Source organism: Hemicordylus capensis, chromosome 6, assembly GCF_027244095.1.
Source record: "Hemicordylus capensis ecotype Gifberg chromosome 6, rHemCap1.1.pri, whole genome shotgun sequence".
Lineage (NCBI taxonomy): Eukaryota > Metazoa > Chordata > Lepidosauria > Squamata > Cordylidae > Hemicordylus > Hemicordylus capensis.
In genome coordinates, this window is record NC_069662.1 from 165,953,773 (window position 1) to 165,979,176 (window position 25,404).

Sequence of the window (25,404 nt, forward strand, 5' to 3'; positions counted from 1 at the left end):
CCTGTATCTTTTCCCCCTTTGGTTGAAAGCAGTTGTAAAGGCCCCGAACTTGGATAGGGGATGCCGTGCTGAAGTCTGGGGGTTCACTTCCTAACTTGAATCTCCTCCTCCCAAATGGGTGTTAACTGCATAAAGGGAAGAATACGACAGATACCATCACACACACACACACACACACACACCCCGCGCCCCCAATGTGGTTAATACTAACTTCTGGGGCTGGTGATTTGTTGGAGAAACATACTGGTGGGACTGTGTAATTTCATGCTGGCCTCTGACGGTAATAAAGCTTGATTCTGATTGATTCACCGGTGGGAAAGGGTTAACCCCCCTTGCAGCTCTCTTTAGTGCCTTAGTTGTTCTTGCTTTTTAAAACTCCAGTTTTGAAAGTTTCAGCCCCTGTGGCCAGGAGTTCCTCACCTTGAGTTGCCGGAGGTGGACTACAACTCCCATCACGCCCTGCCTTTGGCTGCTGGGGATGGTGGGAGTTTGAGTTGCAACACCTGGGACCCAATGTTGGGAAGGCCTGCCCCGGAGATATCTGCGCCCCCCCCCATGCTGCTCCCCTCTCCCTAGAGGAGTGCATTAAGGGGCCCGGAGGCCTGACTTACCACTAGCGAAGTGGAGCGGGTTGCAGTCTGTCTGTCAAGACGCCTTTCGGCCCTTGGCAGGTGAAGACGAGCCTCCCTGGCCAGTGGCCTGGCTGTCTGAGAAGTGGGAGTCCCCTGCTTGCACCGGAGCGGCTGTCCCCCATGGGGTCTGCCTGGGCTGGGGGCACCAGCGGCTGGCAGCCATGCTCAGCAGATGTCGCGCGGCCAAAGCCCTGTCTGAGCCACCCCTGCTCCCCGCTCGGGTCTGCCGACGGGATCGAGACAGCTGGGGCTAATCTCTCGCCGGCCCAAACCTCTCTTTTGTTTCAAGCAAAGAATTGCCGGCCTCTCCGAATGCAGCAGGGCCCATCGGGGAATCGGGAGAGGAATCTTCCAGGGTTGCTTGTTAAGGAGATGGTGTCAGCCCACAGCTATGCTGCTTGTCTGGCCGGGGGGTGTCCTGGCAACTGGGGTGGGAAGGGACGGCGGTTTGGGTGGCCCTGGGCTGTCTGCTGACTAGTGACTTACTGTCCCTGAACGGGTGTGGCTGCCCCCCATCTCCCCCCGACGTGTGTGCAGTGGGGTGCCTGTACATCTTCCCCTGGAGAGAGGAGTTTTCCGCATAGGTTTAAACCTTTTGCGTTTTGCTTCAGAGGTGACGCTCCTGCCCTGTGCTAACCAGGGACATGCAAAAGCTTTCCGTAGTCAAGCCTGGGGACCTTCTGGAAATGGCTGTGTGGAGCTCTCTTTCTCTGCCCCACCAAATCCTACACCAGCGACCTTGATAAGGAAGTTGGGGTATTTGGGGCACCAGGTGACGAATGCTGGCTTCACTCCGAGGTCACAACTGCCAGGATTCTGCGCCTTCAGTTGACTTTCAGGTGCTCCACACTGTGGTTGTCAGGCAGGTGATTGTGCAATCAATGAGTTTCCCCTTCCGAAACAGTGTGTAGTATTACTCGGACAAGTTGGTTGTGCTGGTGGCTTCCCAGCTCTTGGCAACGTGCACACACCATTGCATCAACAGACCATAGCCATTTCCAGACTTTTACCTCTGCCTGATCCTGCACTTCCTTACTCTTGTGGGGTTAGGACTCTTGGATGGATTGATTTTCAATGCTGTCTAATCAGTGTTGACTCTTAGCGACTACCTAGATAGATAGATTCTCTCCAGGATGATCCGGTTTCAACTTGGCCTCTTCAAGCACCTCCAAAAGAGTGAACGCTGCTTTCAAGTCTGGCCTTCTGTTGGAGAGGACTGTCTCAGGGGCTTGCTGGGTTCAGGAGATCTCTTCAGCCGGGCCACATTGGCCTCCATGCTCTGCCTGCACAATGGGCTTCGTGGCTCCCTGCCCCTCAGATGCAGGGGGCATAGCTTAGCTCCCAAACAGGGCCATGTGGCCCCACTTACAAGCAAAATCTGGCCAGCATCACGTTGGCAGTGTGTCCGGGAGTGACTCTCCCTACCTTTAAAAGGCAGGGAGAACCCCTCTGGCCATGCTGTGAACACGACGCTGGCTGATTTTGCTCCTAAACGGGACCACGCGGCCCCATTTGCAAGTGAAATAATGCCCCTGCGGCTGATGTCAGATGCAGGGGCGTGGCTGGGGCACAAGGCATGGCCCCTGCAGCGTGGTGGCCCGGGCTCTTTGAACCCGTTCATACAATGGTGGCTCCACCTGTGACTATAACTCCCATCATCCCAGCTATTATGGACTGTGGCTGGGAATGTTGGGACTTGTAGTCATGTATGGAGTAGAGAGTGGGCAAAGAATTTTTTCTCCCTCTCACAACTCTAGAACCAGGGGTCATCCCATGAAACGGAAGGTCAGGAAATTTAGGACCGACAAAAGGAAGTACATTTGCACACAGTGCATAGTTAATCTGTGGAATTCTCTGCCGCAAGAAGTGGTGATAGCCACCAGCCTGGCTGGCTTTAAAAGGGGCTCAGACAGATTCATGGAGGCCAAGTCTATCAGTGGCTACCAGTCTGTTGTGTCTGTGGGCCACCTCTAGCCTCGGAGGCACAATGCCTCTCAATACCCGTTGCAGGGGAGCAACAGCAGGAGAGGGGGCATGCCCTCACCTCTTGCTTGTGGGCTTCTCAGAGGCATCTGGTGGGCCACTGCGGGAAGCAATACGCTGGACTTGATAGGCCTTGGGCCTGATCCAGCAAGGCTGTTCTTATGTTCTGTAGCTCAGCAGCACCTGAGCTCAGAGTCTTCCGTGATGTGACAGTGGGTGGGGCTCACAGCCAACGGGCTACCAGTATTGGTTTCTTGGGGAAGACGGGAGGGTCTGCAATGCCCCTCTTGGGTGGAAATGCTAAGACTCTGGTCTCGTGCCTATGCAAAGAGGTGGGGAGGCAGATTCTTCTTGTGGAAGCTGCTAATCCCAACGCAATGAGAAGGAAACCAGCCCCTGCGGTCCCGTCCCCCCCCCCCCACACACACACTTACCGGAAGCCTTTTGTGTTTAATAATTAAGAGACTCGTGCTTTATCTCTCAAATTAAAGTTTCCTGTTAGGCCTCCACAGTAGCAGGTAATTGAGTTAGAGGATCCAGGATTCGGAACCGGATATGGGAGTGGGGGGAGGGAGGCAGTGTTCCCTCTAAGGCATGTGTGTGTGTGCCCACTCACATGTTTTTTGATGTCTTCTCAGTTAATTTTAGAGCCCGCTCTGGCTGAATCCAGAAGCTCCCACTCTGAATGCAGGTGCGCACATATTGGCGCCCGGAACAAAACTCATTCCGCACTCAGATGGGAAAAATTAGAGAGAATCCTGGCGGGAGGGATCTCATACTGCACCCTGTGAGTGTGTGTTTGCTGTGTCTAGTCTAGGCTTGTGCAGTGTGTTTTTTGTAGAGCGGCCATGAAGCTCTCTGGGTTCAGGCCTGGATGGCGAGGGGCTTGCACTTCAAAGGATAGGTGAGGATTTTGTACCCCCACTGTTTCTCTGTTCAAATGCAGAGCAAGGTCCTTGTGTGACTTTTCACAGCGCCACCTGCTGGCCAGCGACGATCCCTTCTGAATTGCTGCTTTTCTGCCAAATGGACCGGGGCAGCCATTCCAAGGCTGTCATCTCAGGCAGCAGATTGACTGGGGCAGCAGTGAGGGGGCAAGCTGCCTTTCTGCCCCCTTCTTCTGTAAATGCCGCCAGGAGGGTGCACACCAGGGGCTGGCATTTAGTATCCTGCCTCAGGCGTGCAGGGGCCTTGAGTCGCCATTGGAAAAGGATCGGTGGTTCTGGGAAAACAAGAGCCGGCCAGCAGGTGGCGCTGTGAAAATGGTGCGAGGTTGCACCTGAACAGCCCTGGCAAGGCGGATGTGTGGAGGGTGAAAATCATGCTTAACTTGCACCAAGGCTTTTCACATCTCATGGCTGACTGCTGTCTGGAAGGACCCTTAAAACCACTCTCCTTTCTCCTGCACTATCTGCTTTATACGCAAGTGGGGAAGACGTGTTCAACATGGCAGCCCTGTCATGTTTAGTTTGGCCCAGTTGCGGAGTGACGTGGGGGTCGTTGATGGCTAGGTTTTTGGGCAGCTCTTTCTGCCATTGCCGCCCTCGGCTGCTGCTCGCCTCACTCCCATGTTGGTGCTGGCAAAGAACCAGTGTGCATGCTCCTGGGGTTGGGGGAGCTGTGCACTGGCTGGCTATGCAGCCGTCCACCCCTCTCCCTCCACTCTTATGTGGGCCAGGGGTGTCAGTGGCGTGGCATCACTACCCTGTGTTGGCTTTGTCAGCGCCAAGAGTGGTGGGGAAGAGGAGGGCAGGCATTGGTTGCCCCGGGGACATGGCCCCATGCCTGCTGTGGGGGGGGAGGGGGTGCTATGGAGGCAGGTGGGGCACAGCAGCCCTGGCCCCTTGGGTGTTCACTGCACATGGCTGCCAAGTGGTAGTTCCACCCCGGCCTGGCCCTGGCAGCAAGATGGGATGCAACAGTGCCTGTGCCCGTGTGGCACCTCAAAGGTCATCTGGAAGAGTCTGAAGCAGTCTTCTTGCAGGCTGAGACATCCTGTGGCAGTCGGGCTCTAACCAGCAAGCGTGCCTGCCTCCCTCCTTCTTGAGAGGAGGCGTCGCATGGGCGAGTGAGCCGGACTGTATTCCGGATCGTGACTGGGAGGGGGGGAAGGAGGAGTCTTGCCTGCCGTCCCTGCCTCGCTCAGTTTGCAACAGCCCAAGGCACAACAGTAACCCCCATGGCAAGACGTTCTCCTCGCAGCCGGCTGGCAAAGATGGAGGCTTCTGCTCCCAGGTTGACTCTGTTTTTTCCATCCTCCTCACTGCTGCAGATGCTGCTCTGAGCGCCTCAGTCGCGTCATGTCCTGTGTGTTGCATGTGGTTCCCAGCTTCTGTTTCCGATATTAAATTGCTCGTTTCCAGCAAGCGTTGAGGGTGGGGAGCTTTATGGTTTGGGTTTTTAGAAACCAGCGTGGGGAGGGGGAAGCGTTCTTCAAGACTGGGTTACTCCCTCTGGCTTAGCACTTGGCAGCCTTCGGCTTCGTGGAAGATGCAAGCGGTCCTCCACCACGGCAGTTCACGAACTTCACTAGGCTGCATAATTCTGAAGCAAGCGCCGATATTTGCAATCTGTGAATAAGACAAGGGTCTCGAATTTCCTCTGATCTACAAAATGTGGAATGCGCGCACACACATTCTTTAATGTAAATTGAATTTTGAGCAAGCTTGATCCTGGCTTAAAAAACCCTCTGACCGAACTCGAGTGTATTGCCAACTCGAGACAAGATGTTGGGTGGTGTTCAAGTCGCAATATGTTAACTGTAAGTCAGAGGCTAATGTTGAGAGCCAGCAAAGTAAAAATCCCTTGTCTCACTCAGACCCATGAGTGCTGGGGTTCTCAAGCTTGGATCCCCAGACGTAGGATGGCCATTTCTCCATTGCGAAATGGTTGATGGGAGTTGTAGTCCAGCAACCTCTGGGGACCCAGGTTTCAGAACCTCTGAATGGGCAGCCAGTATAGATGGGGTCAGGAGTCGACACTGATTTGACGGCACTATTTTACCTTTAACATTGAGTGCCGGGCATATCTTGGCTACTGATATGGTTAGGATCATGGCCAAAAGGTCACATGTTCTCCCATATTGTGAATTCCTCCCACTTCACCCTTTGCTTGCCAAATAGGAGAGGAGATCTGGTCTTGTAGCAAGCATGACTTGTCCCCTCAGCTAAGCAGGGTCTGCCCTGGTTGCATATGAATGGGAGACTAGAAGTGTGAGCACTGGAAGCAGAAGGTCCCAAGTTCCCTCCCTGGTGGCATCTCCAAGATAGGGCTGAGCGAGATTCCTGCCTGCAACCTTGGAGAAGCCGCTGCCAGTCTGTGAAGACAATAGTGAGCTAGATAGACCAATGGTCAGACTCAGTATATGGCAGCTTCCTATGTTTCTAGATGCTCGTGAGATGGCACCTTGATCAGGATTTCCAAGCAAGCTTCAACCTTGGTTAAGAAGCACTCCTCCTTGACTTTAACGCTGCTGGTGCTGATGCTTAACTGCAACGAATAGGCTGTCCTATACCAAGTGCCTGTGCCTGTTCTGTAACAGTGGCGCAAGTGGCCTACCTGATAGGGCTGTTGCATGACTTGGCTCAGTGGAAGAGCATCTGCTTTGCCTGCAGAAGGTCCCAGGTTCAGTCCCTGGAAGCATCTCCAGATTGCGAATGGGAAAGCCCCCTCTCTGAAACTCTGAAGAGCTGCTGCCAGTCAGGGTAGACCAGGGGTTCTCAATGCTGGGTTCCCAGATGTTGTTGGACCTCAACTCCCATCATCCCCAACCAAAGGCCACTGGGGCTGGGGATGATGGGATTTGAAGTCCAATAACATCTGGGGAACCAACGCTGAGAATCTCTGGGGTAGACAGTACTAAGCTAGATGGGCCAACGGTCTGGCCTGGTATAGGGCAGCTTTCTCTGGACTTATATATACCTGTGACTGCCGCTCATCAGTGTTCTCTCTAATTTTTTTCATCTCTGTGCGGAATGAGTTTTGTTCTGGGTGGCAGTATCAAGGCAGTGTGTGCACACCTGCGATCGGAGTGGGGCCCTACTGATTCAACCTGAGCGGGATCTAAAATTAACTGAGTGGACATTAAAAAAAAAAAAGAGCACGCACATGCACACCCCTTAGAGGGAACACTGGCGCTAATGCGTACGAAGTGCCCGCAGATCAGAGTCACTAGGTTGGAGGTTCTAGTGCTTACTGCTTTCAATACTTTAAAGTTGAGGCTCCTCAAACTTGGTTTTCCCAGATGTTGCTGGATGGCAATGTGCATCATCCCCAGAGGCCACCATGGCTGGAGATGATCAGAGTTGTAATCCAGCAACATCATGGGAGCCAGGTTTGAGAGCCCTGCTTTCAGCGGGCTTGCCTTTTCAAGGAGGAGACTCGTCCACTCTACTCTCAGGAGTTAGTGCACACCATAGTTCAGAGGAGCTGAAACTGCTGCATTTAAAACACCACGAGGCTAAGTCTGATTTGAAGGGAGGGGAGCTGGTCTTGTGGTAGCAAGCATGACGTGTCCCCTTTGCTGAGCAGGGTCCACCCTGGTTTGCATTTGAATGGGATGAGCACTGTGTGAGAATGGGATTTGCATTTGAATGGGATTTGCATTTGAATGGGATGAGTACATGTGTGAGCACTGTCAGAGATTCCCCTTAGGGCACGGGGCCTTTCTGGGAAGAGCACCTGCATGCTTGCATGCGGCAGGTTCCAAATTATCTCCCCGGCATCTCCAAGATAGGGCTGAGAGAGCCCTGTCCCTATCCTGCCTGTAACCTTTGGGGAAGCTGCTGCCAGTCTGGGCAGACAATGCTGAGCTAGATGGACCAAGGGTCTGACTTGGTATAAAGCAGCTTCTTATGTTCCGCTGAGCTGGGGGTGGTCCTTCAAAGTGGTTTTGGGCTGTCCTGGATGTGAAATGGGGGAGGAAGAAAAGGAGTGCTGGCAATTTTGGATGACACAGGCTGGCCAGGAAAGGCACAGCACTTGGGCCTTATTTACCTTGGGTCCAGGCCGCTTGGGCTGCCTTGTGGTGCTCTGACAAAGCAAACCATGAATGGAAAAAGCTGCAGGCGAGGGGTGTGTGTGGCCTGCAGCCACGCCACTGTGTTCTGTTTTCCCGCCAGGCTGCCGAGTCAAAGGAGGTCAGCGAATGAATGGGAGACCCGCAGTGGAGAACGAAGCGCTCGCGGTGGCTGCTGCTCTGTGTCGGAAGTGAACAAGAACCCGGCAAAATCGGGCCAGGTTTCCTTTTAGTCCCAGGCTTCATAATCCTGGGTGTCCCCAGGTGGTGCTGGACTCAACTCCCAGCTCCCCCTCTGGATGTTGTTGGGCTCCAATTCTCCTCACCCCCAGCCCAGCCACAATGGTCCATCTGGGGACCCAGGATTACAAATCCCTGCTTTAGTCCATCATAGAGCTGAAAAGAAAACTCCCCTAGAGCTTACACTGGGGAAACCCAAAGGTTCAAGCAGAGAGAAGCTAAACAGGAGAAATTTCAGCAGTGGGTGGAAAGCCTGAGCACCACCCCCCACCCATGCAAGGAAGGTGACTTACTCCAGTTGAGTAACAGTGGGCGCCTCTGTGGATTGCAGCCGTGCTGCATTCCATGCTCCAAGGCATGCTGGAGGTTTCTGGCCTCTTCCGGGTGGCTGTCCTGGGATGCCTCTGGTCTAGTGTGATGTCATGATGTGGCAGCATTCCAAGGGGACTTCCAGAGAGAGGGGCAGCTAGACCTAGGAAGGAGTCTAGTGCTTCCCACATGACTTCTGCCACTGCCTGGAAAGGCACAGCGTTTGCCAGAACAAGGTAGACTGGACTCTCGTGGAAAGCCATGATGATGATCTGCCTCCCACAAGTTGAGAGCTCTGCATGCTTATGCCCTTGGGAGTGCCACTCTAACTTTGGTTGTTGCAGATTGGGGGCTCAGCATCCTTGACTCAGCACCGAGGGCCAGTTTGGGCAATTGGAACGGTGATCCAGACCGTGCAGCTGGGTCTAGTTTGGATACCTGGCTCCACATGATGATGCAAGAATGGGGAATGGCACCAGGAGTAGGGCCCCCGAAGAAGCACTCTTGCTTTGCATGCAATGGGCCACTGGCCTGAATTCTGGGGGGCTCTTCTGTGTTAAAAATGGGCTCTGGCAGAGTGCTTTCCCCTTGCTGCTGAATAACCTGCCTTGTAGAGTCACAAGGGTCCTTTCAGACGACCAGTGCACTACAAATGAGTATGTGTGGGCAGGTTAGTAACTCTTGCAGGCTGATGTGCAAGGCTGTGTGATAAACAGCAGCTGAGTGGCAAATGTGGTGTTGTGCACTCTCTGGAGAGTGCACAACTACCTTGCCCAACCTCTACCCTACCGTAAGGTTGGTCTGTACGTGAGATGAACTACTGATGCTTGCCCCCACTTGAAGGAGCAAGGGCTCCTTCCAGGGCTTGCCAGAAGTTTCGCTTATTTCTTGGCCAGTCTCAACTTGACCTGCTGGTTTCCCAGCCACCTAGCCTCAAAGCTGTTTGTTCACAGCTGGGACCTTGGAGGCTTGGAGGGATCCTTGATCTGGCTAAAGAGAGGACCTGGTGGTTGAACATCCTCTTGCTGGGGACCCTTGGAGCAAATGAGCCTTCAGCTTTCTGTCTCGCTCTAGGAGTGTGTTCATGGCTCCTGAGTGAATTCAGTGGACATATGGATGTGTCAACTGGAACATCGGAAGCTGCCTTAGACAAAGTCAGGCTGTTGGTCCACCTTACTTCATATTGTCTATGCTGACTGGTAGTGGCTTCTTCAAGGTTTCAGGCAGGAGTCTTTCCCAGCCTTCCTGGGAGATGCAGTTGTGGATTGAGCTTGGGACCTTCTGTGCATAAAGCAGATGCGGTGTTACTGAGTACAGCTCCATCGCTGCTGAACTGAATGGAGGGCTCTTTCCAGATCAGACCCTGCAATGGGATCAGGACGTATCTCTGAAGTGTGCTTCCACACTTCCTGTGTTGTGACACTGCAGTCCCTATGCGGACAGTGGGCTGCTGTTCAGATTTCCCATGCCTTGTTTCAAATTTAATCATTGTGATATAGTGCTATGACATCGTATATCCGGCATAAAGAAGTTGCTGTTGTTTTCAGGTTGTTTTTGTGAGATTACTCCCCTTGTTTATGTTTGGAAAGCCATTTGCTTGAACAGAAGCATTTTGCTGCTGTTGAGCAGCTAATTTGGAATTACTGACGACACATTTCACCTGAGCTAGGAAGATACGGGAGCGTCTCGTGCAGGGGTCTCAGGCTAGTTTTCCAGCTGTTGTTGGACTGCAACCCATCATTCCCAGTACACTGGCCAGTAGCTGGGGCTGATGGGAATTGTAGGCCAACAACTGCAGCAGGGTCACAGTTTTAAGACCTCTGTCTAATGCTCACCTCTCCTTTAGCAACCCCCAAAGGCTCACTGCTGGGCTAATGCCCAGCAAACATCCCCAGAATCTGTAGTACAGATCAGTTCGACACTAGACTAGGGATGGCTCCTTGCCATGTACACACCTATCTAACCCAAGCTTGCTGTCCTGAAATCTCTAGGAAGTCCCTCAGTGAAGGTGGGGAGAGTTTTGCTGACCCGTGAGGCTGTCGATATATTGAGGGGTTCGAAGCCAACGTTTCCATGGAAGCCACCCCCTTTCCAGGGAGTTCGAATGGCAAACGTGTTTTATCTACCCTGTACATGAGGCCAAAATACTGAACAGCTTAGATAGGGAGATCTCCAAATTCCAGCATAGGGAACTACCTGCCCAGGCCTGTCTGAGCTACCGTTGGCTGCCCCCAGCTCGTGTGTGTTGTGTTCCTCTTGCTTTAGAAAGGAAGAAATCTGCCGAATGCCATGGAAACCTCCATTTCCAGGAGGGAGAATTGTAGTTCCATGCCGCAGCTTGGGAGAGGACCTCAGCTGTACGCTGCTTCTCTCTCCTCTCCAGGAAGTTCAGCCAGAAAAAATATCAACAGTTCCATTAAAAAGTCTGCTGGTTTTGCTAGAGTAGTGAAATAAACATACCTGTAGGCAGAACGGATTGAACCGCACAGGAAACATTAACTAGAGAGAACACACACGGAGCCTACTCCCTCTCCCCTGTATAATCGACCCGATAAAAAACATGGTGCACGCAGATGGCAAGGAATAAATCAAAACGGCAGCCAGGGGATTGTCCTGGATGTGGGGAGGGGGCGGCTGGGAGAAGAGAACCGCTTGGCTCAAAGGCAGATGCAGCCACAGCAGGGCCAGCAAAAAGACTCTGGCCACAGAACTTGGGATGCAAAGCTCCGAACTGGAGCTGCGGACGCCGTGAGAGCCAAAGTGGGCTACTTGGTCCCTCTGCAGGAGGGGAGGATCTGGAGCACTGTGGCAGAGCATGTGACTTGCATGACAGAGGTTTGAGGTTGGCATGGGGCCGTAGTTCAGTGGAAGAGCATGTGCTTTAGGAACATAGGAAGCTGCCATATACTGAGTCAGACCATAGGGCCATCTAGCTCAGTATTGTCTTCACAGACTGGCAGCAGCTTCTCCAAGATTGCGGACAGGAATCTCTTTCAGCCCTATCTTGGAGATGCCGCCAGGGAGGGAACTTGGAACCTTCTGCTCTTCCCAGAGCGGCTCCATCCATTGAGGGGAATCTCTTCTAGTCTCCCATTCATATGCAACCAGGGTGGACCCTGCTTCGCTAAGGGGACAAGTCATGCTTGCTCCCACCAGACCAGCTCTTCTCTCCTCCTTTGTATGCAGAAGGTCCTCCCAGCTTCAGTCCAGATAGGGCTGGGAAAGGCTCCTGCCTGAAACTTTGGAGAGTTTCAGTCAACTCTCCAAACGCTGCTGGTCAAGAGTCGTCAATACTGAGCCTAGGTGTTCTAATGGTCTGACTCCATATAAGGCAGTTTCCTATGGTGCCTGGCATCTCCAGGCAAGAGGGTTCCAGAAAGTCTGGGAGAAGCTCAAGGCCTCAAGGAGACGTTGTCAATTGAGGGCCTCCACACTGCCTTGCAGCATCTGACCAAGACCAGCGTCTGGTCTGCAGTTGCCACCCGGATGCTTCTAGAAGCTCAAAAGCAGGGCATGGTAGATGAGACCAATGTGTTGTCTCGAAACATGCTGTTCCCTGCAGGAAAGCTCCAGTTGGCTATTGTGGCGGCTGCTATATATAAGCCTGTCTAATCTGAGCCGGTTGATCTTTTGGAAAGGCAGTTCAGGACATCAAGAGAGCTCACCTCCAGCTTCTAGCTTCTCCCCCACCCCCATGGGCTCTCCAGCAACCGAAAGTTCCCTGGACGTTGGTAGCTGTCACAGTTGGACATCTGAGAAGTCATGCATGTATGAGTGTGAAGTGCCCTAATCTTAGTGTGCTACCAAAGGTAAAAGCTCCCAATGGGTTAGAATTCAGGAAGTGCTTTGTGGGAAGGTATCTGAGAATAGGGATGCAGGACATTAGGATTGATGGGCCAAGGCTTCGGAGGTGCAAGGAGGCATGGGTGGGACTGAACGTTGCATCAATTCAGAATAACCAACCGGATCAAATTTTTGTGGAGTGTCCGGGGGGTGCTACTTTTCTGATTCATCTGCATGTTGTCTTGAGCCTGGGGAAAAATCGGGCTTCATTTACACTAGGACTGCATTGGCTGTTTACTAGATTTGGTTTGGGGTGGGATGAACATGTCTTGAGGTGAGTTAATATTGCACAAAATTTAGCAGTCAGATACTGTTCAGCACATGGTTCCCCCGGCAGTCTCCGCTTCCCCCTCTTGGAATGGAATGCCAATCTTTATTGCAGTCATCAACCAGATTAAAAATATCTCAAGTCATAATCGTGCCTTAACCAGTACTTTCTTACAGAACACAGTTTAGAATATAACAATATATAGTACAACTGACACTCATGATTTTATGAATTGCTTCCTTACGCAGTGGAAACATTAATATAACAGTTGGACAAAAGACACAGAAAAGGCCAAAGGCCTACCTGGGAATTTAGACGGCATAGGTAACAAGTGCTAGATGAATATCTCTATAAAACAGACAATCAATCCACATATGCTTGGTCATCTCAACCACTCCTGACTGACACGGGCATAACTGAGAAAAAGGAATATCCAGTTAGCGACCCTCTAAAAGAGCTGAAGGCTGCACATTCAAGCGTGCCAAGGCAAATGCCCTTCTTGATTTGGCAAGGACAAGCTCATATAAATATTTAGCTGGTCAGTGGGGGTGAGCTACACGACCTAAGAAAGGTACGTGTCTGGCTTGGACCCTATCTTCTTGAGTTGCAATACCCCAAATCCACTGCCTGATTATCTCCTTGGCTTTTAAAATCCCTAAGGAGAGCAACACGGGGATACATAACCCATAACTTTCTAATTTCCTCAACGCCCTCTTTCCATGCAGATGCACATTCAGGGCCATAGGTGTGATGCCAAAATTTAGATTCAGATACTGAGAGAACTTTGCAACCCAAACATGTGCCTCAATTGGTACTAACCCCAATTCCAGCCTTAACGCTGCATTCGGCATTCCTCCTCTTGGAATTGGTCTCTGTGTGGACCCACCCAATCAGGGATCACATGGTGAACAGGACAGTTGAGTTGCACTACCTTTGTATATACTGCATGGCTCAGAACCACCAGTGGGAGTTGACTACATGATGACAGCACTCTAGGCATTTCAGCTGGCTGGACATCTTGCAAGAAACAGTGAAAATCGCCAGGAAGAGTGTGTGTTTCTCTGCCGCTGAAAAGGCTTGCCAAACACAGGCAAGTATTGGCTTCGTCTTAGTTAAAACAATCTCCAGAAATGTGCAATTTGGAGCATGTAGGTCCTGTATCTTCTATGCAGTATTCTCCCACTCCTTCCATTCAAACCAGGCAGGAAAAAAAAACCCCATCTGTTGATTTCTTGCTGCCTTGTTGGGTGTAGCAGTCTCTCGGCCTCATAACACCACTTTCCTGTTCTGGCATGTCGTAATCTGGCAAAAACTAATTCCATGGAACATGCCGTGTGAAACCTGGGCTGTTCTCATGGTCTGCCTCTCCAGGTTTTTTTGGTTGTTTTTTTAAAAAAAAACAAAAAACACTGGGCCTTCCTTGCCAGGAGGATTGATCATCCTCCCAGTCCTCTCCTAGGGATGGATGTAGATGAGTGAAAACTTGGCTGTCAGTGTTGAAACATTTGGCAAGGAAGCATCTGGGTTTACTCCCATCTCCCAGCTTGAAGGCTGGTCAATGGTGCTGGGAGCAACAACATTTCAGCAGATGAAGATAAAACACAACACCGCACACACCCTAGCATGTCAACACAAATTGCAGGCTTCCTGGAGCAAAACAGACCCTCCCCTGCTCCATAAATTAGAATACTCTGCTGATGAATCCTGGATGATTGGTCTGTGCATGACCACCTACTCTGAATGGGAAGGTGAAATAGAGATCTGGACTTCCATGGACACCCGGGGCGGGGGGTGGGGGGTGGGAATCTGTGTACCATGTACCTGAGCATTCCAGTTTCCTTGCTCCATTCTTAAAATGAGTGCCTCTCAGTGGTATAAGAGGGCTGTTGAATTGGACCACAAGTCCATTTAGTTTAGCATTGTGCTTCCCCTTCTGGTTAGCCCAGGACTTCGCAAGCAGGGTTCCCAGATGTTAGGCTAAAACTCACGTCATCCCCAGCCACAGTGGCCTTTGGGGGGTGATGGGAATTGTAGTCCAATATCTGAGATTCATGTAGCAGAGTATTGCCTACCTTGACCAGCAGTGGCTCTCCAGGGTTCTAGACAGGAATCTTTCCCAGCTCTATCTGGTGGTGATACCAGAGATTGACTGTGGAACCTTCTGCATGCAAAGCAAGTGCTCTTCCATGGAATTATGGCCCCATCCCCAACCTTCCCAAGCTGAGAGTTCTTGTTAATACAAGTTCCCTCCTTTTTGAGCATCTGCAGAACCAGGATGACGTAGGGCAGGTCTTCTCAAAACTAGGACCCCCTGATGTTGTGGGACTACAACTCCTATCATCCCCAGCCATAGTGCTCAAAGGCTGTGATGAAAGTTGTAGCCCAACGAAGGCCCCAAGGCTGAAAAACCTAAATGTGAGATGATAGACTTGGACTGGGGCCCTGGGTTCAAGTTCCCACTCCACCATGAAGCTTGCTGGCTGCCCTTGGGCCAGTCAGGATCTCTCTGAGAGAGATGTTAATATGCCAGAGTACTAGGAGTACTGCTCATATGCCAGTGCCTGCCATTTTTGGCGTCTTGCAATCTCGGCTGAATCCCCTGCTGTGTGTTAGTTTTCTTTTGATTTCAGTGAACTCCTATTTAACTCAACTGGATTGTGACGACTTCGAGAAATCTACAGCATCTGAGCTCTGGGGGCCTGGGTGCTTTAGCCACACACATGGAAACTGGCTTTTGCTCTGTGTAATCTCTTCATTGTATCCCATTCCCTGAATATCTCGGGGGCCGCACATGCGCTTTCTGTGACTTGTATTTGGGTCAGTCCAACTTGGGATGGTCACAACAGTGCCTGGATTCATGGGCTTGGAGCTATTTATAGGTGGCTTGGCAGCCTCTTTGGGGAACGGCTTGCAAAGCTAGATTATTCCCAATTGTTGTGGTCTTAATATAGTCTTAATCGGATCAGAATACTTTGCTATATTTCAGTGCACCTGTATGTCCCATTTCTTAAAGTGATGTAACAATGCCTTAATGAAGGCTTGCATGATCAGCAACGAAGTCGTCTAGTCTCTTCCTCTTCTTTCTCTCTCTCACACAGATCTGATTGCCCTATGTGGGCCCAGGATAGCTTTCTTCTCATATGGCTTGTGCACTAGAACCATTGGTAGGCCCCCAGAAGTGTAGCTAAGCGCTGTCCTTTCTTCATAGGCCAGTGGCTTACATTGTATGGTCTTGACTTCCCCTATGTCCCAAGGAGCTGTCTGCTACTAGGAATGCTTATACAGTATACTGCTTGGCAACAAAAGTTCTCAAAGCGCTTTACATTGGAAAAGAAAATGGTTCCCTGTTCCCAAAGGGCACACAATAAAAAAACAAGCATCTGGTAGAAACCAGCAGCAACCCCTGTCCTGGAGTTAGACAGGATCGGTTGCTTGACCCCAGCTAAGTGTAAGAAAACCGCCACTTTAAAAGGTGCTTCTTTGTTCAGTTGGAGTGAAGTACCCTTTCCTATGGTCTTTCAAAGACAACCACAGAAGGCTGTGGTACATGCTTCTCTGTTAGACCAGGGCTTCACAACCTGGGGACCTCCAAAGGTTGCTGAACTACAGCTCCCATGATCCCTGGCTAAAATAAATGGTGGCTGGGGATGATGGGAGTTCAGCAACATCTGAACCCCTGCTAACTTGGCAAAGAGGCACCCTTTAAACGTGGTGATTCTCTTTGTTGAGCAGGGGGAGCGTAACTGGCCCTCTCCACCCCCAGCACAGGACCTCCAGTGACTGTTGCTGGGGTCTATCTTATGTTTCTTTTTAGATTGTGAGCCCTTTGGGGACAGGGAGCCATCTTATTTATTTATTATTTCTCTGTGTAAACTGCCCTGAGCCATTTTTGGAAGGGTGGTCTAGAAATCGAATGAATGAATGAATAAATAATAGCAGCAACATCTGGTGGCCCCCAGGCTGGGAACCGCTGTGTTAGACCTTGATGCAGTACTAAGTAAACTGTTGGTTCACTGAGCTCGTCATGGTCCACAGGCAGGGTTTTCAAGCTTGGTTGGGTCCTTGGAAGTTGGACTACAATTCCCAACTTCCCCAGCCATAGTGGGCAAAGGCCCTTCTCCACCATGTGGCATGGGATGATGGGAATTGTAGGCAGACCCTGCTTAGCTATGGGGACAAGTCATGCTTGCTACCACAAGACCATCTCTCCTCTAAACATTCATATTTCCTGCTTGTGTCCTTTTTGGAGATCTAGAACTCTCGAGTCTTTGTAAGATTCTTCCTGGCAAGGCGTAGAGTGGAAGGAGAGCAAGTGCATGAGGGGAAATGAGTCTTTTGCCTTGGCTGGTGAAAGGCCGGCAATATTCAGTGCCTAACTCCGGAGGCTCATAGCACACAGCATTGCTTTGTAGGGCACTTCCAGCTCCTTGCGCTTCCTAGTACTAACAGTTGCCTAAAATCTGTTTGACACAAGATCGATTGGTGGTGTTTAAGCCAAAGAACTGTATTCTCCCACTGCCTGCAAAGAACAGTATTCACATTGTCTTTGGCAGCGAGCGTGACTTGTCCCCTTAGCTAAGCAGGGTCCACCCTGATTGCATATGAATGGGAGACTAGAAGTGTGAGCACTGCAAGATATTCCCCTCAGGGGATGGAGCTGCTCTGGGAAGAGCATCTAGGTTCCAAGTTCCCTCCCTGGCAGCATCTCCAAGATAGGGCTGAGAGAGATTCCTGCCTGCAACCTTGGAGAAGCCACTGCCAGTCTGTGAAGACAATACTGAGCTGGATAGACCAAGGGTCTGACTCAGTATATGGCAGCTTCCTATGTTCCTAATGTTGCAGGGTGGGGGCCAGCAAGGCAGTAGCTGTGGCAGGGGAGAAACCAATGCCAGAAAATGTGCTGCCTAAGGAATATCTGAGAGGTGACAGAAGGATGTAAAATCCTAGCCCCGGGAAACTGCCACACAGTCAGACCCTTGGTCCTTCTCGCTCAGTATTGTCTGCACTGACTGGCAGCAGCTTCTCCAAGGTTTCAGGCAGGAGTTTTTCTCAGCCCTAACTGGAGATGGTGCCAGGAAGGGAATTTGGACCTTCTGCATGTAAGGGTAATATCCGTGGTCTCCCGTCAAGACGTGACCACACCAAGACCTGCTTAGCTTTAGCAAGGTGGCTGGATTATGTGCCCTTAGACCACACACTGGGTTTTCTATGCTCCTTGAACCATCCCATTGATACCATAGTCCAGGGTAGCCAATCTGAGGCTCTTCAGCTTTTGGACTATAACTCACATCAGCCCCTGGAGCCACAATGAATTGCAGCTGAAGATGATAGGACATGTAGTCCAACAGCTAGAGAGACTCAAACTGACTACCCCTGCCACTGACCAACCCCTGCTAACTTGGCAAAGAGGCACCTTTAATGTGGGGATTCTCTTTATTTAGCAGGGGGAGAGTAACTGGCCCTCTCCACCCCCAGCACAGGACCCCTCCAGTGACTGTTGCTAATGTCTATCTTGTGTTTCTTTTTAGATTGTGAGCCCTTTGGGGACAGGGATCCATCTTATTTATTTGTTATTTCTCTGTGTAAACTGCCCTGAGCCATTTTTGGAAGGGCGGTATACAAATCGAATAAATAATAATAATAAATAATAATAATCCTTTTGAAATTAGGAAATTTTACCCACCCACCCATTTTACATGATCAACCTTAAGAGAAAATGACTACAGATAGCAGTGACTGCTTGGAATATAGACATTGATTGAAATGCCCTTTATGGCTAGGAATCCAGAAAATACTAAGCGCATTGTTCAGAGACAGTGGGTTATTCTAGCCTCCTGGCATGAAGCAGAAGACTCTGTCTTGGGAAGATGATTCTACAGCCTCTCTAGAGATCTTATTCCAGTTTGACCCTAAGCTGATCATGTGCTTATCCTGAAATCCTTGCCCATCTGCTTGCAGTGCATAATATGAACAGTGGTTCTCTTCTCTGAGATCCTTGTCCAACATCTGGGCACCCAGATGTCGGATTTCAAAATGTCACTACCACAAATGTAAGAGAACCTTGGCTCTTGGCCACTGCATTCAAATAGAATCTCCAGGGTCCTTTCAGGGTGCAGAGGTTTGGAGCATTTTCCAGAGTAGTGATGGATGTGCTGGCAGATGCTGTAGTGAGCTGCTCATGCGCGCAATGCCTTCTGGACAGAACAGCGTCCCATGTGGCAAAGTAGCCACCCTTCCTGAATCCCAACTACCCAGATCATCCAATGCTCCAGTTAACTTCCTGTACCTCCACATCTGTCTGTGAAATGGATCTTTATCACTCTTGGCAAGAAGATGCTCAGGCTCTCTTTGCTGAAAGGTGCAACTCAGGATGTTGTGAAGGGACCGAAAGTATGAGATACTTGCTTCCTGTTCCCTTTGCATTACCCGCAGTGTTCCCTCTAAGGCGTGCACGCACAAGATTTTATGTCCACCCAGTTAATTTTAGATCCCGCTCAGGTTGACTCAAGACCACATTCTGAATGCAACTGAGCACACACTGCCTTGGTACTGCCACCCAGAACAAAACTCATTTTGTGCACAGATGACAAAACCTAGAGGGAGCGCTGATTATCAGGACTTTAAAACCACTGACATGAGGCCCGTTCACATGGCATGTTTCACACTTGTATGAATGTACAGTGTATACAAGTACAGTCATTCACATGCTGTTGATCATATTGGTTTATGTATTATATGTATTTATCATATTTATAAACCTCCAGATATGTGTATCTCTCGGCAGTGTATACAACTTAACAAAACAAAATGATTTCACAGAATAAAAAGTTAAAACAACTTCATGGGATAAAAACCAGTAAAACAGTTAAAAATTTCGGTTAAAAGCCTGAGAAAACAGGTGTGTCTTGAGGATCTTCTTAAAAGTGATCGGAGATGGAGATGTTCTTATATTCCAAGGCTCTGGGGCAACTATTTTATTCATTCATTCAATTTCTATACCGCCCTTCCAAAAATAGCTCAGGGCAGTTTACACAGAGAAATAATAAATAAATAAGATGGGTCCCTGTCCCCAAAGGGCTCACAATCGAAAAAGAAACAAGACAGACACCAGCAACAGCCACTGGAGGTCCTGTGCTGGGGATGGAGAGGGCCAGTTACTCTCCCCCAGCTAAATAAAGAGAATCACCATGTTAAAAGGTGCCTCTTTTGCCCAGTTAGCAGGGGGCCAACTACAGAGAAAGCCTGGGAGCTTTCCAGAGTGGCTGCTCAAAAGTGGCTAAAGGCCTCGTTCCGGCAAATCGCATGCAAAACGTAAAATCTGCAGGGGGAGCAGTCTTGTGAAAACTTACAACCCACCAAACGCCTTTTTTTAAACGCAGAATACACAGCGTCCTAGCTCTGTATTGTAGCAATTAAATCAGAAACAAGGCTTTGGAAATGTGAACGGCACCCTGCTGTCCGTGTAGCGACTGCGGTGTCACAACGTGGGAAGTGTGGGAGCACACTTCTGAGGTTTGCCGTGACCCTGTTGCAGGGTCTAATCTGGAAGGCGCCCTGGCCCAGAGTCTCTACCAAACAAGCCAGTGGCAACTATAACCAGATCATCTTAATTGGTGGCAGGGTTCATGACCAAGAAACCATTCTCCAGTACCCTGAGTTATGCTGCGCACAGGTACAGAAGTACACTTCCTGTTGGTACCATGTATTTAAAGGGCCCGTATCAGGTTCAGTCTTAAAACAAACTCTGGTAATCATCCTCTCTTTTGCCTGTCTCTAGTACGCTTGTACAGCATAATGTCTGTGCTGTGGTGTCTGTGCAAGCCGAGTATTGCTTTGCCCTGCCCAGGACTTCCTCTTCATTGGAGAACAGCTGCTTTGGAGTACAGGAGGAGTTGAGTTTCAGTCTGGAGCCTCTTTGGGCTGACTCCCTGGGACTCTTAAACTCGGCTTTTCACTCTAGACTTCTTATTCACCTCCTGGCTCTGTGCATCTTTCTCACCATGTCAAAGTGCTGCTTCAACGGCATTCAGTGGCATTCATGTCCCCGACTCTGGGGCTTGTCAGATCGGCATGCACGCCAGCCTAGACTCTTAATTTGGTGCAGCTTTCCTCATTGGAAGAAGCAGCTTGCAGGGGGCTGGGTGGTAGGAAGAGAAGAAACTGGCTTGGCGTGAGAAAGCTCAGGGTCCCGCGATCCCTTTAAATCAAGCTGTGCTTTTGCAGAGTCTGCTGCTTTTATTTTCATCTTTTGACTCCTCCAGAAAGAGAGGTCCAAGGACAGGAATGCAATATTTCAACAGGCACATCACCCTAATTGGAACTTTTGCTCATAGATAGTTGAATGGTATTTGGCACATCAGATTTTCCCAGAGGAGTCTTTTGATCTCGGCTGGGGGGTGTCCAGTATCTTGAGCTCGTCTTCCTCACCTCTCATGAAGTGCCCAGTAAGGCTTATTTTGCCAAGAGGAGTAGCCTTTGATTTGTATGGCCTGGCTACGTAAACAGAGGAGGCACCCAGCCAGTGTGGCCCCTGGCTTCTTTGGGGCCCATCCCTGCTTGTTCGGGCAGGGTGAAGCAAAGAGCACAGAACCCATTGCTCTGCATAAGCAAACTTCTGCACACTGACTCACTTAATCGCGAGCGACTGAGGTGCTTTTAATCAGGTGACAGATCTAATATGTAGCCTGCTAAGGTGCTAGAGTACAAAAGAGATGCATCGGTCAGATGCAAAGTGTGCCTCTTTTCTTCTGAACCGTGCCTTGAAAATGCAATCTGGGGACCTCCTTCATGCAGTCAGCTTACACTTGTTCAGAAAGGCCCTGCACACCAGCTCCCTCTCAGCGTTGTCTGGAGCTTGCAAACACACATACTGTGAACGCTTCAGTTTGCAGCCCTGCAGCTGGACGCCACCTGCTACGCATCTTGAAGTGTCCCCCCCCCCGCCCCAGGCTCTTTCCCTGTGCCCACCTATTTAGTTGGTTGGTTGGTTAGTTTATATACTGCTTTTCATTACAATAAACTCAATGGTTTACAAGAGAGCCAGCGTGGTGTAGTGGTTAGAGTGCTGGACTAGGACCGGGGAGACCCGAGTTCAAATCCCCATCCAGCCATAATACTAGCTGGGTGACTCTGGGTCAGTCACTTCTCTCTCAGCCTGACCTACTTCACAGGGTTGTTGTGAAAGAGAAACTCAAGGATGTAGTACAGCGCTCTGGGCTCCTTGGAGGAAGAGCGGGATATAAATATAATAATAATAATAATATAATTAAAATAATGCATAATTAAAAAAACCAAAAGTACAGATAATAGAAATATTAAAATAATATCTATTTAAAAATGTAATAACCCATTTAAAAAACAAAACCCAAAACAAAGCAGCAGCAGTAAAAACAATACATTCATTCAAAAGCCTGGGTGAAGAGCCACGTCTTTACTCCCCCCCCCACAAAAAAAAAACTGTCAAGGAGACTGAGGAGCGGATGCCAACCGGGCAGCATTCCAAAGCCTGGGGGGCAATGACTGAGAAGACCCTGTCCCATGTGCTCGACAGCCGAGCCTCTCTCACCATCGGCACACAGAGCCGAGCCCCCTCTGCTGATCTTGTCAAGAGGGCAGAAACCTTGTTGTCTGAATAGGCTGTTCAGCCAAGAGTGGGAAAGCAGGGTTGAAAACCTCTTGAGTCTTTCAGGAAAACGCCCTTTCCCCAGTGCATAACTAACATGCAGTGTGCAGCTCTGTGTGTACTTGCATGGAACTGGCTGTCAGATGAATGTGCACAGGGCTGCAGCCTTGGAGAACTTCTTGCCCCAAAAGGTGATGAGTGCTACTAGATCAGGTTTGCTTGAAACGCATAAATGCATGGGTAATGGCACAGTGGGGAAGTAACTTGCCTAGGGAGCAAGAGGTTACTGCTTCGAATCCCCGCTGGTATGTTCCCCAGATTATGGGAAATGCCTATATCAGGCAGCAGTGATATAGGAAGATGCTGAAAGGCATCATCTCATACTGCGCGGGAGAAGGCAATGGTCAACCCCTCCTGTGTTCTACCAAAGACAACCACAGGGCTCTGTGGGCACCAGCCGCCGAAATCGACTCGACAGCACAACTTTAATAGCTTTATAAACGTCTACTAGTCAAGACAGCTAATTGGCATCTCACTGTACAGAGGTGACATACCTCTTTTGCAGCATTTACTACTACAGGGGTGCTCAAAGATGTTGATATTCTACAAGCCCCACAGTAGCCTATGAGGCTATTGTGGCTGGTGGAGGTGGGACTTGGGAGCCCAAGTTTAAGAACCCCTGTAGTATCCTAACAGTAGGTGTGCATCTGCTATGTGCCTGGCTTGGGGACTCTGGAGATGGTGGATGGATCTGGTCTGAACCTTTTTACCTTGAACCTCTGGAGATGGTGGATGGATCTAGTTTGACGCTTGCACCTTGAACCTTTGGAGATGATGGATGGATCTGGTCTGATCCTTGAACCTTTTGCCTCATGCTTAACCCCTGGAACAGCTAAGTAAATCAGAAGTTGGAAATGTGTCCAGGCGTTCCCATTGCATTTGGCATTCCAGTTAGACTCCAGAGGGCCTGTGCCAAGCCTGGCAGGAATAGCTCTATTGGTGGAGGACAGGGTGGGCATTGGGTCTTTGACCCAGTGGCCTCAAATGACCCCCCCTTGCTGGGAATTGCATAAAAGGGTTTTAAGGGATTAAATGGGTGCCATGCAGAGGTTGCTCCTAACAAACATTTTAAGCTCTGGGCATGAATCTGGCTTCGAATGCTTGTCCTTGTTAGTGCTCTCTAAAAAGAGAAGCTACCTTGGCCATGAAGTCTCAACATCTGGTGGTGATGCTGCTGGGTTTATTGCATGCGCCAAGTTCTCACCAGGGGCGACTCATGAACAACTAGTTTTTGGGAGCAAAGAGTCAGCAACACACGTTATTAGGGGAGTGAAGATTGTGCTATACTTTAAATACTTACAGAAGTGAAAGTAACTAACGGGTTGTTTCTCTTGCTAATGGAGCTTGCGTGACACTTTCAAACGTATTGAGCAATGGACCAGATTCCTCTTGGAAAATCGTCTCATTGGATTAGGCCAAACTTTCCAGTCTGCTTTCCAGGCTAGTTTCCTCTTCTACTGGTTTCCCATGACCATGTGGCAGGAAAGACTGGGATGGGGAGAGAGATCAGCACGAGGCCAGCTGAAATCAGCAGGGGAGGTGACCCTGCTCCCGCCTACAGTTGTGGTCTTGCCCTGCCCAGTTAAGAACATCAGAACAGCCCTGCTGGATCAGGCCCAAGGAAGCCCATCTAGTCCAGCATCCTGTTTCGCACAGTGGCCCACCAGATGCTGCTGGAAGCCTACAGGCAGGAGGTGAAAGGGGCATGCCCTCCCTCCTGCTATTACTCCCCTGCAACTGGGACTCAGAGGCATCCTGCCTTGAGGCACATGGAGTTCCTGGCCAGGAAGGCAGTGAAAGGGTTGGCCTGGCTCCTGGGAGGCTGGAGGAGTCTCCTAAGTATTTGGCTGCACTGGCCTCTGCTTGCTGTGGGGTAGAGGAAGGAAGGAGGGAGTGAGGCTTCTTTGAACACAGGCCTTTAAAACAATTAATTCAAGCTATAGGATTGCAATATCTGATGACTCTGTTGTATGACACTTTACAGCAAAGTTTGAGTCTGGTGGGTGAGGGAGTGCCGCTATTCTTTGGAGTAATAATAAGAACAAAAGAACATAAGGACAGCCCTGCTGGATCAGGCCCAAGGAGGCCCATCTAGTCCAGTATCCTGCCCCACACTGTGGCCCACCAGATGCCACTGGAAGCCACAGGCAGGAGTTGAGAGCATGCCCTCCCTCCGATGGTAGTCTGTTGTGAGACATATGGCTTGTTAAAAATGGCTTGCCATGAGGATTTCGCACGAGAGAGGGAAGCCCTCTTGGATGGCACCAGAGGTCCATCTGGTCTAGCATCCTGCTTCCTACAATGGCCCATTGGATGCCTCCTGGAAGCCCACCAGCAGGGCTTAAAAGCAACAGACCCACCCCCCAACTCTTTTTCCCCAGGACTGAGACTTGCTGCTTCTGAATAGGAAAGCTCGGCCGTGATGAGTGATGGCCACTGATGGGCTGCTCTTCTATGAGGTTGTTCAATCCCCTTTCTAGATATTCTTAAACATTTTTGCTCCCTTGATGCTGTAGAAATTTACTTGAGTTCAAGCTCCTCGGTGGCAGTTCTTGTAGACTTTTCTCTCCTCTTCTCTCCCCTCCCCTTCCGCTGGCTCCTGTTCAGGAGAAGTCTGGAGCCAGGAGCCTGGTGGCTCAGCCAGCAAGACCCTCAGTCACGGTGCCCACAGATGTTCCTACAGCTTTTGGTCAACTCCCCAGGAGTGGGTGCCAGCCTGGTCCTCAGCCAGCATGTTGTCACTTGATGCTGGGAACAGGATACGGTTGCACGTTCGCACTGTGGTGGGAGAGCAGGGCCCTGCCCGAAGGAACGTGGGGAGGGAACCTCTTTGCAGCCTCTTCCCAGTGATTCCAAAGGCAATCCTACTGCAGGCTGATTCCGAAGGCAATCCTCCTGCTAAGCAGAGTTAAAATCAGATCAGCCCATGCATGTTGTACTCCTTTGTATCTGGGTGGGTGTTGAAGGTGCAGAGATCGAGGGCAGGTCTACCAAACCCCTTGCCCAGAATGTTGCTGGGGTGGTTAGGACTACTCTGTGCAGACTCGAAGGGCTACATAAGCTGTCACTGTGTTTACCAATGAATAAAACTAGGTGTCTGGCGTTGGGAACTTGGATGCTCCACTGCAAGGGGTAACTGGAACGTAGGAAGCTGTCTTCTGAGTCAGACCCTTGGTGCATCTAGCTCGGTATTGTCTACACAGACTGACAGCGGCTTCTCTGAGGTTGCAGCCAGGGGTCTCTCTCAGCCCTATCTGGAGAGGCTGCCAGGGAGGGAACTTGGAACCTTCTGTGTGCAAGTAGGCAGGTGCTCTTCCCAGAGCAGCCCCATCCTCTAAGAGGGAATATCTTACAGTGCTTGTATGTAGTCTCCCATTCAAATGCAAACCAGGTTGGACCCTGTTTAGCAAAGGGGAAGTTTCATTCTTGC

At 50.3% G+C, this 25,404-nt stretch overlaps 1 protein-coding gene across 1 annotated transcript in view; it reads left to right on the plus strand.

Moving 5' to 3' along the window:
- Positions 1–25,404, plus strand: part of WNT9A (Wnt family member 9A) — a 62,594-nt gene that overhangs the window by 11,932 nt on the left and 25,258 nt on the right. The window lies entirely within an intron of this gene.